The sequence below is a fragment of the Chiloscyllium plagiosum genome, unplaced genomic scaffold, assembly GCF_037043375.1.
Source record: "Chiloscyllium plagiosum isolate Xiang-an unplaced genomic scaffold, Cpla_swu_hap1 HiC_scaffold_2, whole genome shotgun sequence".
NCBI classification, from domain to species: Eukaryota; Metazoa; Chordata; class Chondrichthyes; order Orectolobiformes; family Hemiscylliidae; genus Chiloscyllium; species Chiloscyllium plagiosum.
Genome location: NW_028270140.1, coordinates 107097425 through 107116193, shown reverse-complemented (window position 1 = coordinate 107116193; position 18769 = coordinate 107097425).

Sequence of the window (18769 nt, the reverse complement as noted above, 5' to 3'; positions counted from 1 at the left end):
GCATTGGAACTGAATAATTTTGGCAGCTCCCTACCTGTACTCCAAGTTGTTCGTGAATAGATATTGCTTGATGGCACAATTGATGTCAGCATTCATCACTTTACTCACGGTGACAAGGAAAATAATAGCTGGGTTCGACCTATCCTGTCTTTGTCAGCAGAACATATCTGGGCAGAGTCCCACATTGTTGGATTGATGCCAATATCATAGCTTTGCTTGGATAGTTGGACTACAGGAGCAGCTAGCTCTGGTACACAGGTCTTCAACACTATGCATAGATTGCTTTTAAGGCACACAGCATATTTTACATACAGAAGTCTAAAATGCTTCTTAATGTCAGATGAGGTGAATGTATTGCCTGTATCTGATGATGTGCACCTTGGGAAGAGACCAGCGGGATGATCCACTTGCAATCCTTTCAAACACTTTACCCTGATCTCTTACATTTGCTGAGATGTATCACTGTGGAGAATGGGGATAATAATTTAACATCAACACCTTCTCTTATTTATTAACTTATTGTCCTCTACCATTTTCCACTCTATGTGGTACAGTGAGAAAGGTTCATGGTGATTTTTTGGTATGGGACTGTATACTTTAGTCAGTAGAAGGAGAAGGAGACTCTCAATCATGTTCTATGGCTAATTTATGATCTAACTCCAATAACACACCTTTGTCTCCAAGCCCTCTAATATTTTTGGATAACAAATTAATTTCAGATCTAAAATTTAGAATTGACCTCGCATCAATTGCCATTTGAGGAACAGAGTTCAAGCGTCAACCACCCATTGTGTGCTTCCCAATCTCACTCCTGCCAGGTCTGGCTGTAAGCTTTACACTATGCATCCTAATTCTGGATTCCAAAACCTACATGATGTAGCTATAGAGAAAGTGTCTGTTATTTCTTAATATGTTGAAAGTTTTGATCAAAACACTGTAATCCTCCAGATTATTCCCAGATATACAATTCTGGTCTCCATAATATTTACTTATAACATCTGGAGTCCAGTAACATTCCAGTAAACCTCAGCAGCAATCCCTCCAACCTAACAGATGCTTGTTATATGATTCTTAAGATAGTGTAGAACTACCTGAATACAAAACATAACTAGTTGGACATCTCACCATATGTCTGGTGGGCTATACTTTTTTATCGATTCTCTACAATGTGGAAACAGGCCCTTCGGCCCAACCAGTCCACACTGACCCTCCAAAGAGTAACCCACCCAGACCCATTTCCCTCTGACTAATGCACCTAAATCTTGGAAACATTGAGAACAGTGAAGTGGACAGTGTTAAACTTCAAAAGGATATAACCAGACTGGTTCAAGTGGTGGTGGTTGGAGGGGCTGGTTAAGCAGTGTGTGAAATGATTTATTTATTCCAGAGAAGTGTGCACTGATTCATTGTGGGAGGAAGGTTGAGTAGAGGCAATATAAAAGTACAACTGTAAAGGGCGTCCACCTTGAGATGAAACATAAACATTTAAACATTAGAATCTGTAAGCAAACTATTATCAACAGCAGCCTTGGATTAACAAAGGAAAGAGAGAAAAACTTTTTTAAAAAAGAGAGGTCTGGCAGCATCAGAGGCAGTCATAAAGAAAGTGTTTGTGTGTGTGAGAGAGAGAGGGAGAGAGACAGAGTTAAAGAAAGTCATACAGAATTGATGGAGGGATTAAATTAGAAAGAAAAAAAGAAAACATCTTTGTTGTTATCCATTCGGGTTGATTTCTCTCTATTGCTAAAGGGTTGTCATTAGAATACAATTATCTTTGTAGATGCTAGCATCTCTACCGTTGCTTCATTTCAAGCTGGATAGCTTGTAGGCAAGTTTTCATATTTAATATGTGAAGTGTGCAAGGTATGGGGATAAAGCAAGAGATTGGCACTAAATACTGATGTTTTGTTGAAGCTTGCAGGCATGATGGGCTGAACAGCCTTCTTTGTGTCATAACTGCTCTGTGATTCTGTGCTTCAATGATCAGGCTAATGTGACTAAAACAATTGATAGAAATTTCTTCACACTTCACTGAGTTTCAGTGTTCAGTGATTAAAGTGGTCATACTGATGTCATCAGTTTTCCAAAGAAGCTTTTCCACTGGCACTGGGATCATGAGGTTGAGAGAGAGACCGAGAGGTGGAGAGAGAAGAGCTTTCAGTATCCTTGCTGCTTTCAGTCCTAAAGAAGAGTTATATTGGACTTGAAATTTTAACTTTATTCTCTCTCTGCAAATGCTACCAAACATGCTGAGTTTCTCCAGCACTTTTTGTTTTCATTACTTGTTCTGTTTCTCACTTCTTTGTAGCTCCAAGGCTGCTGTCATTATATACTGATACTGATGTGTGTCATTGTTTCAATCAAAGCTGGATAGTTCTACACAACATTTCACCTTTCATTGTGAAATTATCATGTATGTGTGAGTAAAACAAGAGATGCAAATTTCTTGGTGCCTGACTGAGTTTCAGTGTCTTGTGATTAAAGTAGTAATTCTGATTAAGCTGGTTTTGTATATTTCGCACGGGTTGGCTAAGCTTAACAGGTAGTCACAGCAGTCATTTTAGGTCCATGTCGTGTTAAAGGTTAAATGATGGAAGTTAAATATTAATAGTCTATTTAACATCAGCAATGTTACCAATGTAGGGAAATGTCAGAAAGGAGGGATTCTAATTTAAGGCATTTCAAATTTGAAATGTACTACCTGAAAGTTTAGTGGATGCCAAAACAACAAATGAATTCAAAAAAATTTCAAAAATTATTGGATATATTGCAGGGCTATGAAGAAAAGATGGAGGAGTCAGAACACCAGTTGCTTTTGCAAAGAACAACAGCAGGCCAATTGTTCTCTCCATTCTGTAACCATTTGATTTATACAATTATTTTACTGCTGAGAAACAATGCTGCCTTATGGATTGCCAGTTTGGGACTGCTGGATATGTTCTTATTGTGTCAATTCACTGTGGAAATTAGACAATACCCAAAGAATGGGAGATGGCTGCACTTGTCAATGCTATTGTAGATTAACATGTCTACAAAGGTGGGCTGATAGAGTGAGGTCACATCAGTTACTTCCTCATGTCAGCTCCATCATCACCCACTCCATGCCCAGACAATTACACATTTCAGAATTTGACTCGCTTTGTTGATGTACTCAGCCAGTGTTGGACTGTAGTGAAATGCTTTATATTTTCATGACATTGATTCATTAGGACCAGTGACCCAGAGCAGAGTTAAGAGTGAGGATGGTGAAGATAATACCAACACAGCAAAACGCTTACCATTGTCAAAATTATTCTCAAACCATACCACTTTATTTGAAAAATCCTTCGCATAACTTCCTCAAGAAATTCGTTATTGATATGAAGCCTGAGAAGGTGCATTTTAAAGAAAAGGAGTTGTCTTCTCAAATCTTCAGGCATTGCTTTAAACCTGCAGAAGGCATACATATTAGATACATAAAATAGGGTGAGTAAGTTAGGTCTCTGATCTAAATAACCAAACACTATCCTTATCACCTAGAGGAGTTGTCATTTAATGTTACAAGAGCCAGGTAGGTTTTTGCTGATGCAGCTTTAAGTCAAAATATGGCTGACTGCTTTTCTTATAAAAAGTCAAACCCTTTGAGGTTCCTCCTGGTGAAATATGTTCGTCAAGCTCATCAGTCACTTTAAATCTTGTTTTTCCTTTCTAAACATTCTTGTAATGTTGACCGAATTATTTTGTGCGAGAGACATATTAGTTATTTGTCTGTTGAATTTAAATGATTTGCTTAATAAATCATTATTTTCATCTCACTGAATCCAGTGATTTGTTAGTCCCTTGATATAATAGTCACTTATCATCTCATTTGAGAAAAAACACTGAAGCATGCTGTGAGCTGCCCTTTGTACAGTTCCTTCATTTTCTGAAGTGTTCTGGCATCTATTTCAAACATTCATCCTTTGCATTCCAATTTTACTAACATATGGATGTCAAAGGTGACTTGTACGAATAAAATCATGAATCCTGTGTTCCGCAGCATTATCAATTTATTACATTATGAACAACTATTGTATTCCATCCTGTGTCAAAATGTTTGCCCCTTGTATATTTTCTGCATCACAAAAATGTTGAAATTAAGAAATGAAACTTATTGCTTTTTTTTATCTGGCCTTTTTAACCTCTATCTATTTTAGTGATTAGGTGCCTTTGTTTCTTTCCCATATTTGCATTCTTATTTTTTAAAGTAGCATGTGGCCTCTATTCTTCATATCAAGTGCACCATCTTTCATTTATCTGTGGGAAAAGTCAGAACTGTAATAGGTTTTAAATAGGGGAGGAGGAGAACAAAAGAGCATGAATCTACTTGCCTTAGTAGGAGTGCAACAAAGGTTCACAAGGCTAATATGAGGAATGGCATGACTGTCATATGAGGAGAGATTGGTTCACCTAGGCCTGTATTCATTGGGGTTTAGAAAAGTGAGAGGGGAATTGATTGAAACACATAAAATTCTAACAGATTAGATGCAGGGAGGATGTTTCACCTAGTTAGGGAATTCAGATCCAGGGATATGGAGGAGGCCATTTAGAACTGAGATGAAGAAACATTTCTCTCTCGTTTGAATATCATCAACCTGTGGAATTCACTATCATAGAAGGCTGGGTCACTGAGTATATTCAAGAGATCGACTGATTTTCTTTTTAGATATTAAAGGCATCAAGAGATATGGCATTGAAATAGAAGATCAGCCATGATCAAATAATGATGGAGTAGGTTTGAACAGCTGAATGGTCTAATCCTGCTCCCAGTTTCTATGTTTATAAACTTCTATTTATAAAACAGTGAAAGAAGGAGAGGTTAAATAGAACATTGAACAGTACAGCACAGGAACAGATCCTTCAGCTCATTATGTGTGTGCCAACCATGATGCCATCCTAAACTAATTCCATCTGCCTATAAATAGTCCATTTCATTCTAGGTCCATATTCCCTGCCTGATTATGTGTCTGTCTAAACACTTCTTAAAAATTGCTATTATATCTGCTCTACCACCTATTTGGCAGCATTTTCCAGGCTGAAACTATCAGTCTCTCTGTGGAAAACTTGTTTTGCACATCTCCATTAAACCTATCCGCTCTCACCCTAAACCTATGTCCCTAGTATTTGATATTTCCATTCTGGGAAACAGACTCCGACTATCCGCCCTATTCACCCAATGACAAAAGGTTTGATGCTGCAAGACCAAAAAGAAACATAATTGGACAAATTAAAAAGAGAACATTTATTTCGAGGGGCAGCAAATGGCAGAATCACTGACAGCATCAATCAAAATCAAAAATAAAAGGACAAAAACTCAAATCAGCAAAGGGAAAAGAAACAAAATGAGGCAGTGGGTTTGATCTGAAATTGATGAACTCAAATGTTCAAGCTCCATTTAACTCTGATGAAGAGTCGTCTAGACTCGTAACATTAGCTTGCTGTCTCTCTATGGGTGCTGTCTGAGCTGCTGCAATCTCCAGCACTTGTTGTCTTCAACTCAAATGTTCAGTTAAGAAGGCTCCAAGGTATTTAACTAAAACAAGAGTTGCTCTTCCTTTAGCTTACTTTGAGCTCTATTGGATCTGTGTAGGAGCCTGAGGACATAGAGGTCAAAGAGAAAATTTAAAGTGACAAGACTGGAAGCACTGGATTACACTTGCAGATTGAACAGACATGTTCCACAAAGTTGGAGCCAATCAGCATTTAGTCTCCCAGTTGGTAGACATTTGAATGTGAGTATTAGAATGAGAATAAGAATCACTACATTGTGAAAGTAGGCCATTTGGCTCAACAAGTCCACACCCACCCTCCAAAGGGTAACCCACCCAGACCCATTCCCCAGAACTAATGCACCTAGCTTACACATCCCTGAACACTATGGACAATTTAGCACAGCCAATCCACCTAACCCACAGATCTTTGGATTATGGGAAGAAACCGGAGCACCCGCAGGTATCCCACACAGACATGGGGAGAATGTGCAAACTCCATCCAGACCCAGGTCCCTGGCACTGTGAGGCAGCAGTGCTCACCACTGAGCCACCGTACCGCCCATTAGTGTGAGTAGTGAGTACTGTATCTTAAACTGAGTCACACAAATAAATCAGAGTTTCAGCTGGAAGGAGTGTTTGAGGCCCTGGACATTAGAGAAGGCCTTTTGAACATATCCTGTCTGTTCAAATATGATGTATCTTTAGAACATATTTAAATTTCCCTTTCCTTCATCAGTACTGAGTCCAGCAGTAATTAAGCAAACTCTGCTTAGAAAGTAAAGTTGCTATTTCCCCTTGCAAGGTAAAATGTAAATTTTGGATGGAAGTAGATCTCCTAGAAGCAAAACAAAAGAAAAGAATAACCTGTGTACCTGCTATTTTCTGCCTGGGGAAATATCTAGCCCCAGGTTGTATCAGAAGACTTAACAGTGCTGTTAGGAACAAGAGTTGTCTCAAGGGAGAGCAGCAAGCAGACTGCTGGAAAAGATCCCGATGGCAGTGTTGTTTACGAGAGACAGAATTTCCAGAGGGAGTGTCATTCAGGAGGCTCACTAATGAAGTGGTGTTCTTAGTTTGGTACCCTATCTGCTGTATAACTGTGTAACATTACACAGAATTTTGGCTCATAAATAAGGCAGACTTTTCTTATGAGCTACAAACTGTGTTAAATTGCACTGATACAAAGTAGAAATCATCACAATGATATCATTCTATCCAGAATATAATTCAGAAAGGATAATCTCTGAACACATAATGTTGTTAAAAAACAGGGTTGTGCACAATCCAACTGTATGTTGCTAAGAAGACATGCAAAATGGTTCTAAGAATGCCAGTGAACTTGTTTTTAAAAGATAAATACACTTTAGTTTAAATTGAAATAAATTAAAACTAATGGGATAATTGGACTGCTTTGAAAAAAAACAGTCTGGCTTGTTTTAATGACTGGGTTACACTTGACAATTTTATAAAGTCCAAAACTGAAAGGAGGGCAGATTTACAAGTACAGTATATAGAGGCACATCTTTGAAGAGTTGTGTGATAAGAATTTTTAAATTGTTGGGGGGTGTATTAAAGTCAATATTCTTAATGAATATTTTTGTTATAATATATCCTGAGTTTTGTTTGTTTTCCAGCTTTTTATTTCAATGTTTCAATGTTACAATAGAGTGTGATTGATTGCAGGGCCCAGGGCACCACTGCTATACTAAAAACAGTGAAACATTTATGACCTTTTGTATCTGTTTGTCCCATTTACATCCAGAAGACCAAGGAGAGCATCATTATTGTTCACCAAAGAACATAGTCGAGAATGTAGTGCTGGAAAAGTACAACAGGTCAGGCAGCATCCGAGGAGCGGTGGAAACGACATTTCAGGCATAAGTCCTTCATCAGGAATGAGACTTGTGGGTCGGGGTTGAAAGATAAATGGGAGCGGGGGGTGGTGTTGGGGGGAAGGTAACTGGGAAAGCGATAGGTGGATGAAGGTGAGGGAGAAGGCGATAGGTCAGAGGTGGGAGTGATGGATGGGTCCGGAGGGCCATGCCGAGTTGGAGGCTTGGGACTGGGATACTGTGAGGGGGAGGAGAAATAAGGAAGCTGTTGAAATCCACATTTTTCCCGTGTGGTTGCAGGGTCCCAAAGGCAGAATATGCGGCGTTCTTCCTCCTGGCATCGGGTGGTAACAGTTTGGCGATGGAAGAGGCCCAAGACCTGCATGTCCTTGATGGAGTGGGGAGGGGGGAGTTGAAGTGTTCAGCCACAGGGTGGTGGGGTTGGTGGATGCAGGTGTCCCACAGATGATCTCTGAAATGATCCGTAAGAAGGTGTCCTGTCTCCACGAAGTAGATACTGCAACCGTTACACCCAGTGATGTCTCCTCTTCTGCTAATTGAAAAATGTTGGTTCCCTCTGATGAGAGATCCATTACCAGCACTCTGCTCCTGCTCCATGACCATGCTTGAATAATAGAATCCCTACATTGTGGAAGCAGGCCATTCATCCCATCAAGTCCACACAGACACACCGAAGCATAACCCACCCAGACCCACCTCTACCCGATCACTGTAACCCTGCATTCCCCCTGGCTATTCCACCTAACCTGCACAACTTTGGACTGTGCAGGGAAACTGGAGCATCTGGAGGAAACCCACACAGAGGAGAATATGCAAACTCCACAGTTGCGCGAGAGTTGAATCAAACCCAGGTCCCTGGTCTGTGAGGCAGCAGTGCTAACCACTGAGTGACCATGATGCCACCACTTTGTTTGGTACAAGCAGAAATTATTTCCCCTTTAGGCTAAGAAACCTCAAGAAAAGACAGCAACCTAACAGGTTTACAACAGGAATACAACAAATGACCAACACAACTTCATATCTTTTAATGGAGTTCATGCCTTAAAATCCATCCCAAGTCACTTTCATGTCATATTCATAAGTTTACTGTGGATCTGATGTTTAAACAGCTGAATGAGTTTCTTAAGTTGGGAGAGGAGAGGGGGACTGAGTAGTGCTCTGATTGCCCAGCAGAGACTAAACAGAAGACAACATAGCCTCCATCAAAACAAAATCTGGTTAAAAAGCAGGCTCCACTCTGGTTAAAAAGCAGGAAGCAATTTTGACGTACCAGATAGGCAAAGTTCAGCCATGTCACCTTCTCTTACTGAGGTTGAGTTCGCACTAGGTGCAGAGAACTACATCACCAACACATTCAAATCAGAGAATTGAGAGTTATTTGTGGTTGACTTTACAGATGAGACCTTATCAAGTCTAAATCGAGACTAGAAAGGTGCTGGAAAAGCACAGCAGGTCAGGCAGCATCCGTGGAGCAGGAAAATCGACGTTTCGGGCAAAAGCCCTTCATCACTGCTTCCTCATTCCTGATGAAGGGCTTTTGCCCGTAACATCAATTTTCCTGCTCCTCGGATGCTGCCTGACCTGCTGAGCTTTTCCAGCACCACTCTAATCTTGACTGTAATCTCCAGCATCTGCAGTACCCACCTCTGCCTTATCAGGTTTAAACTATTTAGCGCTAATTCAGAGATGAATACTTATTTATGGATCCAGATTTTTCTAGTTGGTAGCTTTTCCTGATGAAGATGTGCTTAGGTAAGACTTTTGCCTACAAGTATGACCATACCGAACATATTATGTTTTTCAGGGTGAACATTTCTATTGGAAACTATTATAATTTCTGCCAATAATTATAAGTTGTCACTGTAAAGTCTATAACATTGAAAATGTACTGCAACAACTTCAGACTATTCTTACAGCTGCAGTGCTGAACATGGTCCCACTGAGCTCTTGCAAGGTGAATACAGCTTCCTGTCCGGTGCCCTAACCTTAACCCTCAGTCCATTCTGCTATAACATGTGTTTCTTCAACGTGAGTTGGCTATAAAGCGATTGAAAAATTTAGACCTTTATCTGTAGAACGCAAACTTTCCTCCTTTGTATTGGCAATAACGTGACTCAGGCCCCATGAGATTAAATGGTGCTGCTATTATGTGAAACTCTTAAAACTTAGAGTGACAGGGGAATAGAACTATCATGTTACATCAGAACTGATTATAATCAGCTATATGTTTATGAAAGGAGACAGAGTTTGACAGTGCAGTTATTACTAATATGACACCGCCTGCACAAAGGTGTTTTATCTCATTGGCAATGCTTAAATTATCTACCATAACAAACTGGAGTAGATGTTGCGTTATTGAAGATTCCAACAGATATTGTTACAACTAACTATTAATTACAAACATTACATTCCCCAATGACGTAAGTATCTGAGCTAACATTAAGCTTGCAAGTAACAGCAGAAAAGTATGCTTTTGATAGTGTCATGTTTCAAGTGAGCTGAGGTAAAATTGAGCAGAGAACTTTAGATCTTCAGGTCATAGAGTCATAGAGATGTACAGCATGGAAACAAACCCTTCAGTCCAACTCGTCCATGCCAACCAGATATCCCAACCCAATCTAGTCCCGCCTGCCAGCACCCGGCCCATATCCCTCCAAACCCTTCCTATTCATATCCCCATCCAAATGCCTTTTAAATGTTGCAATTGTACCAGCCTCCAACACTTCCTCTGGGAGTTCATTCCATACAGGTACCACACTCTGAGTGAAAAAGTTGCCCCTTAGGTCTCTTTTGCATCTTTCCCCTCTCACCCTAAACCTATGACCTCTAGTTCTGGACTCCCGAACCACAGGGAAAAGACTTCCCTGTCCATGCCCCTCATAATTTTGTAAACCTCTATAACGTTCACCCCTCAGTCTCCAACGCTTAAATCCTCCAACCCTGGCAACATTCTTGTAAATCTTTTCTGAACCCTTTCAAGGTTCACAACATCTTTCCGACAGGAAGGAGACCAGAATTGCACACAATATTCCAACCAATGTCCTGTACAGCCGCAACATGACCTCCCAACTCCTGTACTCAATACTCTGACCAATAAAAGAAAGCATACCAAACGCCTTCTTCACTATCCCATCTACCTGCGACTCCACTTTGAAGGAGCTATGAACCTGAACTCCAAGGTCTCTTTGTTCAGCAACACTCCCTAGGACCTTACCATTAAGTGTAAAGTCCTGCCAAGATTTGCTTTCCCAAAATGCAGCACCTCGTATATATTTGAATTAAACTCCATCTGCCACTTCTCAGCCCATTGACCTATCTGATCAAGATCCTGTAGTAATCTGCGATAACCTTCTTTGATGTCCACTACATCTCCAATTTTGGTGTCATCTGCAAACTTACTAACTGTACCTCTTATGCTCATATCCATATCATTTATGTATGCTATGATACCCATAAAGCCGCTATAGTTCTACCAGATGATAAAACTGCTCTCTCATTGGAGGCAGACAACTGATGGTGCTTTAACCTGAGGGTCACACACCTCAGTTGAGGGGAAAGGTTAAGAAGGAAAGTTCTTCATGATAATCTGAGCCAATGCAGGAAGTGAGTCTATGCTGTTGGTGTTATTCTGCAGTGTAAACTAGCTGTCCAGCCAACTGAGCTAACAACGGTCTCCTCCCCTCAATGATATGGTAATGATATATTTAAGTTACACTGGGATACTAAAAGTGAGACATAACTGCAACAACAGCCACTGACTAATTAAAAGCAGATAATATAAGAGGAACAGAGGGAGATTGCAGAATTTCTTGCTGTAATTTCCAACAGTCGAACCTCCTTCAGTACAACGAGAAAAAAAATCAATGCCCTCAGCAGGGCAATCGAGGTAAGAGGCACTAAGATTGCAAGATCATCTGAGATTCTACTGCTTTAGGCATGAGTACCACTCACAACCCTCTTCCTCTTGCTGTTTTGAAGAGTTTCACTAGATTATCTGCAGTGCACAGGTGGTACTGAAAGACTGTTTGTACCACCTACATTCACCTGCAACTGTTCCTTTTAATCACGTCCTAAGATAACTGAATGTTCTGAAGCCTCACTTGATTAAGTGCTTAATAACTACTTGCTTGTCAGATGCACCTGGATCTATCTTTATAATTGTTTGCTTCCAGACAGCAGGGTGGGATTACTTGAAATGTGACCAGAGAGTATTTGAACTTTCTCCTCTTTTCTTAAAGGAGAAATCCATAATTCATAGGGTACAATCCAAAACAACAAGTGGTAGAACATGCATGGATCCTTTCTGATCCTTATTAAATAGGTCAACCAAGTTTTGGACAAACTCAGTCAAGAGCTGAGTACTGTAGGTTAAACAAAACATTTACCAACTGTTTTCTCGGCTGCCACTGCATCTTATTTATTTTTCAAAGATATTAACTACTCAACATTTCACCCCTTTCATTGAAAGTTTATAGGCTGAAACATTATGGGGCTTTGAGCAATGTGGGCTAAGAAGATTCAGGAGGCAGAGCAGTGAGGCTCATTTCAAAACTGGGTGCATCTTGGGACATCTTTTATGCTTTTCACAAGTGGTGAGGCAATATTCTCACTGGACGTTTACAATTGATGCCTCATTGTTGCTTGTTAAAGGATTTGTTTATAGCTCAAACTTGCTTGCTCGCCAAGCAAGCTCAACATCAGAAAAACTCAACGTGGAAACCAGAATTAGCATTTGATGGATTCAGCTCACCACTTGTTCCAAACGATTACCAAGGTGGAAACTGGGCATTAACATCTCAGGGCACACTCCATGGGTGCCAGCCACATGTCCACAGTCATTGGTAACTGATATGTGCCAGCTTCTAACAATCCTCATGGCACATCGCCAATCCACTTACTGGATGCTTCTGCACTTAAATGCTGCACCTGGGGCTGTAATGACAAATATCATTGTAATGCTACAGCAAGGGCACACACTCAGCTCTTGGATTGGATGCTTATGTATCTCCAGGCTCTTCATTTAATCTCATAGTGCACATTTGCTCAAACCTACCTGGATTCTTTCAGCATCCCTGCCTTGTGTTATCTTTTTGCACTTTGCCTGTCAGGCTCATATTACTGCTGTACTGCCTTGCGGTTTAGCACAGACATATATCCAGGGAGACTCACATTTATAAGCAGATCTCAGTCAAATCAAGGGTCATATTCTTTCTGCAGGGGATCTTAACACAGCAAGTCAAGAGCAGCCCCCAATACAAGTCCAGCCCTTCTCTGGATGGTCAGCATCAAGATCGTCTCATCATAAGGGATGAGAGTTGAATTAAGATCACACCACCACCTGTCTTATCTCTTCCTGCCCTATTAAGGACTGCTTTCCTTCTAGATTGAGAGACAGGCAGGGATTATGTAAGGTGTAAGTGGATGGCTCAATTTTTAATGTTTCTGCAGGTGGTGAGGTGTCCCAAGTGAGTGAGTAGGCAGCACAAAGGCCATGTGAGTTTGTGGCATCAGGATTGGTGAGGGTGACAGTGAACGGTGAAGTTATTGTAAGCAATAGTGAAAGTGGTAAAGCATGAGCCTCATTGAGAGATGTGCACAGTAGCAGAGATAGAGTGAATGTCAGATATCAGGGAGAAGACTGTGGAACTTACATCCTGGCAGAGAAGAGAAAAATATTGGCTTTCTCCCTCCAGATGGCTGAGATAGCTTTAACCCCTAGGTCAACCTCGGATCAGATTGACATGATCAGGTGTCATGAACCCCACTGCTGTTTCTGGGGCAAAAGGACGTCCTACCAATATTAGATTACTTACAGTGTGGAAACAGGCTCTTCGACCCAACAAGTCCACACCAACCCGCCGAAGCACAACCCACCCAGACCCATTCCCCTACACCTAACCTGCACACTTTTGGACTGTGGGAGGAAACCGGAGCACCCAGAGAAAACCCACACAGACATAGAATGTGCAAACTCCACACAGTCAGTCGCCTGAGGCGGGAATTGAACCCAGGTCTCTAGTGCTGTGAGGCAGCAGTGCTAACCGTGCCGTTCCGAACTCTAGGACCGTGTCTGCAAAGCAAGGGGGGCCAATTTCCCCTGGTCTTGAATTTCCAGGGCAAGTGTCAGGAGCCATACAATGTAGCTCCAGATTGACAGTGCTTGTCTGGATGCACAACAAGGGTTGCTGGTGAATTCTGGGATATCCACTGAGTAGCGGTTTACTTTGGAAATCTTGCATGATATGATGGGACAGAAATCAGATAGTAAAGGCACCTAGGAGTGTGGCAGGAAATTACTGAGATAATTTTTCTAAGATAAGGAGAGAAAACACACTAGGCCCTCCAGTAACAAACCCTTCAAATAACCCAACCCAACTCAGACTTAGCCGAAAAAAGCCCATACTAATACTCATCTATCCATATTCATTGCCTTCTTTTGTAATTTTAAGATTTCCAACAGTGACAGAGTAACAGCATGAGAAATACTCAGACTACTCATGCTTTCATACCTCAGCTCCCAAATTTCAGTCCAGAGATTGATATTCAAAAGGAAAATGAGGGAGGAATGGGAAAACATAAGCAGGTCATAGAAAGAGTGAATGGAATTTAAAGCCCTCATTATCCCCAGAGATGACTTCAGAACTGGGATTGGAGGTGGGTGGTGTAGTGAGGTAAAGATTCCACTGCCTTACCACTGCCCTGATCAAGCTACAGGTGGGAAGGCCATAGTGTGGCTTTCCCACCAATTGAGACCAATTGTTGGGTTTGCCTGCTGCCTTCTCAATGAAGCACCTCATTCTTAGACGCTCTATGCCTTACTCGCTCTTTCGAAAGGGGCCTATTGAAAGCCACCACCTGCTCTTTATTCAATTCCACCTCATCGACAACCTCTATGTCACAAACACTCATCTTTTCTTGGGATCTGACAGCAATCCATAAGGTAGACTCAAGTGCAATAATAGTATTGGTCACCACTGCCAGTGTTGCTGCCAGCACTGAATGGCTGTTGGTCTCTGAATGGACGGCAGCTTTTGGGGGCAAGATTTACATCCTTCTGCACAGAAGGAATAAGCAATTAAAACTGATATGAAAGCAAAATACTATAGAAGCTAGAAATCTGAAGTCAAATAATGTTGGAGAGATTCAGTAGGCCTGACAGCATCTGTGGAGAGAGAACCAGTGTTAATGTTTTGAGTTTGGTATCACTCCGTTCAGATGAAGAGTACTACTAGACTCGAAACATTGACACTGTTTCCCTCTCTATAAGAGACTCTGGCAAATAGAATGGGCCCTGTGTTTGGACTTCTACGCTTCAGAGAAAATGCAGTCCACAAAGTTATCAGTTGGAGCTGTACAGGGTACTTTAGAAAGCAGACTCTGTTAACTATAAGAGGCTTATTGCCTCTGCTGAAAAATCTTAGTACATAGATCTGATTGTAATCTGCTTTTGAAAGGAAATTGTTGCCAATATATTGCAGGAGCAGGGGTTAAAACTTTAAAGTATGCACAGGTGATGATGCTTGGAGGGGTTTGCTATCTGCACCTGTGACACATGGTTAGATTTTTAAAAGAAAATGTTCACATGATATGGGCATCACTGTTTTCATTAACATTTATTACCCATCCCTATTTACCCAGCAGGAAGCTAAGAGTCAATCACATTACTGTTGGCCTGGAGTCACATGTAGGCCAGGTCAGGTTACGTCCTTCCCAGAAGGACACTAGTGAACAAGATGGGTTTTGAAGACAATCAATGTTAGTTACATTAGTTCACTTTTTAGTCTAGATTTTGTTTTTGAATTCAAATGTCAACATCTGCCATGTTGGCATTGGAACATTAAGCTGGAGCTCTGGATTACTACTCTAGTGACATTACCATTACGCCTCCCCTTTATGTTCAATATCATGATCTATGGAAGCTACAGGCAGTAGAGGAATTTAGAAACAGGACTAAACCTGAGAATAGCCCTAGTTTCTGCACAGGAATCAATTTCTGCTGTCACAATGGTCTCGTACGCCATATTGGAAGCATACGCCATCTTGTACGCTTCTTCCTGTCTCCAAGTTGTTGAAGCTTGTAAAAGTCACAGCACAAATTAGGACATGCTAGAACTCCCATGATGATGCTAATCAAGGATATAGCATATTTGTCTTCTTTGCAAACCTCAGCAAGCAGGACAATAAGATGCACTTGTAGTACAGGAGACACTGCCAGCAACTGATCTTCCTCAGCTGTCCTGTGAGGGGAGCCATCTAGGAGCTCATGCTGAAGGCATTCAGCTCACAGATATGGCACTGGGGAAAAGATTAAGGTCATGAGGACTCAACACTGGGTCACTAGGGGAACAAATGCTTGAGGAAAAAGGCACTATGGGTGGGAAATTTGAAATATTTGATTGCTACAATCTGAATCTTCAGGAAGTTGGTTAGATATGCAAGTACTTCCAAACAGGCAGCATGAATGGGAGATATGTAAAGTCTATTCAAGTGTATTACAACAACAAAAACAGCAACAATTTGTGCCTGATAATATTTTCAGTGCAGTAATATAGATGCACTTAGAATGAATAAAATTTGGAGATGGGAGTTATTAACACTTGGTACAGATATTGTCATAGGGTGGTGTTCCAGATAAGATTGCAATAAATGTGTCTTGTTCTCAGCATCTTTTCCTTCTTCCTCCAAATAATATAGGTACAAGGGAATTCCCAAAGGGGAGCAAATTGTAAACTACTACAAGTGGTTCCTATGAATCCCTTAAATCCCACAGGAAAATTCTTGACTCTCAATTTTGCTACAGTGTTCGGGGACAGAACGGTGGAATGAAAATAATGAGAAATATTTCTTCATGGAATAGACTGCAGCCATTCAAGAAGGCAGTTCATCACCACATTCTCAAGGGCAACTAGAAATGAGCAATAAAAACTGGCCCAGCCAGAGATGTCCACATCACATGATTAAAAAATGTCAACTGCTACACAAGGTGTCAAGGCACTGTAAAATGGCTTGTTCTGGGCATGTGCAAAGTTATAAGTCTCTTTGGTCCAGTCATCCACAGTGAAGGGCAAAAATACCCTGTGAAGTGGGATATCTCTCAACAGTCAGTTAACAAGCGGAATAGAATTTTTTACACCCTTTATTCCCTGCAGCTTATATATTGAATTTCCTCAGTCAATTTCTTGCATGAGCTTCATTTGCTGCTTGATTGAACTCCCAGTTCTATCTCTGACGCATGGTTTGCTTGGTGATCTGCATTGCTTTTTCCAGTATGAAATCCAATCTGGTTTGTAAAAGACCTTATAAGGCTTCACAAGAAACTCTACTGTTGAATTATGTCTGCCTTCAGCCCCCGTATGCACAATTCTCTGCTCACCGGTGAAACTAATTTACGAATAAGTTCATGTTTTCCCAGGTCTTTGCCTTCTCAATTTGCAAGATGAATCATTAAATTTCCACTCACACTGAAGAAAGCATCAATCATTCTCAATATTTGTTCCATGATGCTGTGTTTTCAGTAAGGTTCTGTCTTGCAGCTATATCTTTTGTGAGGATCCCCACAAAAGATGCAGCTACAAGACAGAACCTTACTGATTCCCATATATTACAATAATGTACTGAACTAATCCTTTTGTGTTAGTTACTTGTGGAATATGGGTTTTGCCAACTGACCAGTATTTATTGCCCACCCTATTTGCACTTTTGCTCCTTTATGCCCAAAACTGAGGCTGTTTTAGACTTATAAATCCAGACCTCCCATTCCTGGGTCTGACATGGTCGGTTGACTACCTCAAATGATTCTGGGAGGGGCAGATTAGCCTTTAGCAGCTTAACTGAGCTTTGGAGTCGGTTCCAATTTTCTGATTCTGCTGTGCCCACAATGTCTCCCAACATCCTGCTAAATCATACAGTCAGAGAGATAAGCGGCACAATGGCTCAGTAATTAGCACTGCTGCCCCACAGCAGCAGGGACCCAGGTTCAATTCCAGCCTCGGGTGACTGTTTGCGTGGAGTTTGCATGTTCTCCCTGTTCCTGCGTGAGTTTCTTCTGGGCGCTCCAGTTTCCTCCCACTGTCCAAAGATGTGCAGGTTAGGTGGATTGGCCATGCTAAATTGCCCAAAGTGTTCAGGGAGGTGCAGGCTAGTTGGATTAGCAATGAGAAATGCAGGGTTACAGGGCTAGGGTGGGTCTGGGTGTCATGCTGTTCAGAGGGTTGACGTGGGCTTGATGGGCCGAATGACCTGCTTCCATGCTGTAGGGATTCTTTGAGTTCTACAGCACAGAAGAAGGCCCTTCAGCCCATCATGTGTGTGTCAGTCAAAAATAACCATCTGACTATTCTAACCCCATTTTCCAGTACATGGTCCATTGCTTTGTATGCCTTGGCATCACAAGTGCACATCTAAGTATTTGTGTAATGTTATGAGGGTTTCTGCCTCTACCACCCTTACAGGCTGTGAGTTCCAGATTCCCACCAGCCTCTGGGTGAAAAAGTTTTTCCTGACATCTCCTCAAACCATCCTGCCTAGTACCTTAAATCTAGGCCCCTGGTCATTGATCCCTCCACCAAGGGGAAACATTTCTTCCTGTCAACCCTATCTCTGCCTCTCATAACTTTATACCTCAGTATTCTCTTCTCTAAGGAAAGCAATTTTAAATCCAATCTCTCTTCATAACTAAAATTCTCCAGTCCATGCTGTTTCTTTTTTCCTTCTTAACCACAAGGTTAGTTGCAGTCTGTGTCTGTTTATAGGTTTCTCTTGCTTTTTCCACCACCACCACATTTTTCATGCATGTGGGGTAACTCTAAATAGTCTCTCAAGTGTTGCTTCTTAAATCCAAAATATTTTAGAGTCATAGAGATGTACAGCATGGAAACAGACCTTCGGTCCAACCCGTCCATGCTGACCAGATGTCCCAACCCAATCTTGTCCCATCTGCCAGCACCTGGCCCATATCCCTCCAAAACCCTTCCCATTCATATACCCATCCAAATGCCTTTTAAATGTTGCAATTGTACCAGCCTCCACTGCTTCCTCTGGCAGCTCATTCCATATACATACTACCCTCTTGTGTGAAAAAGTTGCCCCTTAAGTCTCTTTTATATCTTTCCCCTCGCACCCCAAACCTATGCCCTCTAGTTCTGGACTCCCCAACCCCAGGGAAAAGACTTTGTCTATTTACCCTATCCATGCCCCTCATAATTTTGTAAACCTCTATAAGGTCACCCCTCAGTCTACAATGGTCCAGGGGAAACAGCTCCAGTCTGTTCAGCCTCTCCCTGTAGCTCAAATCCTCCAAGCCTAGCAACATCATTGTAAATCTTTTCTGAACCCTTTCAAGTTTCACAACATCTTTCCGATAGGAAGGAGACCAGAATTGCACACAATATTCCAACAGTGGCCTAA